At 25.7% G+C, this 202-nt stretch overlaps 1 protein-coding gene across 4 annotated transcripts in view; it reads left to right on the top strand.

The window, feature by feature from the left end:
• Positions 1–202, top strand: part of zfyve21 (zinc finger, FYVE domain containing 21) — a 10,337-nt gene that overhangs the window by 2,269 nt on the left and 7,866 nt on the right. The gene's annotated exons all lie outside the window — the stretch shown is intronic.

The raw sequence follows: 202 nt of genomic DNA, 5'->3' as shown, positions 1-202 counted from the left end.
TAACTGTAGTATTGAAACTAACTGTGAGGAACATTTAAATATTTCTAATAAATATTGTACATATACGTAATGTACACAATAGTTAAACAATAACGGTGGTATGTTTTCAATAGACTGTAGAGAATTTCTGATTTAATTTAATCTGACTGCAGCACATAGAAGTTTCTTTCAAATTAAAATTAAGTCTTAAAACATTGTTCTA

Source organism: Oryzias melastigma, linkage group LG22 (genome assembly GCF_002922805.2).
Source record: "Oryzias melastigma strain HK-1 linkage group LG22, ASM292280v2, whole genome shotgun sequence".
Taxonomy (NCBI): Eukaryota; Metazoa; Chordata; class Actinopteri; order Beloniformes; family Adrianichthyidae; genus Oryzias; species Oryzias melastigma.
The sequence above is the reverse complement of the archived record's forward strand: the minus strand, read 5'-3'. Positions and strand labels throughout refer to the sequence as shown.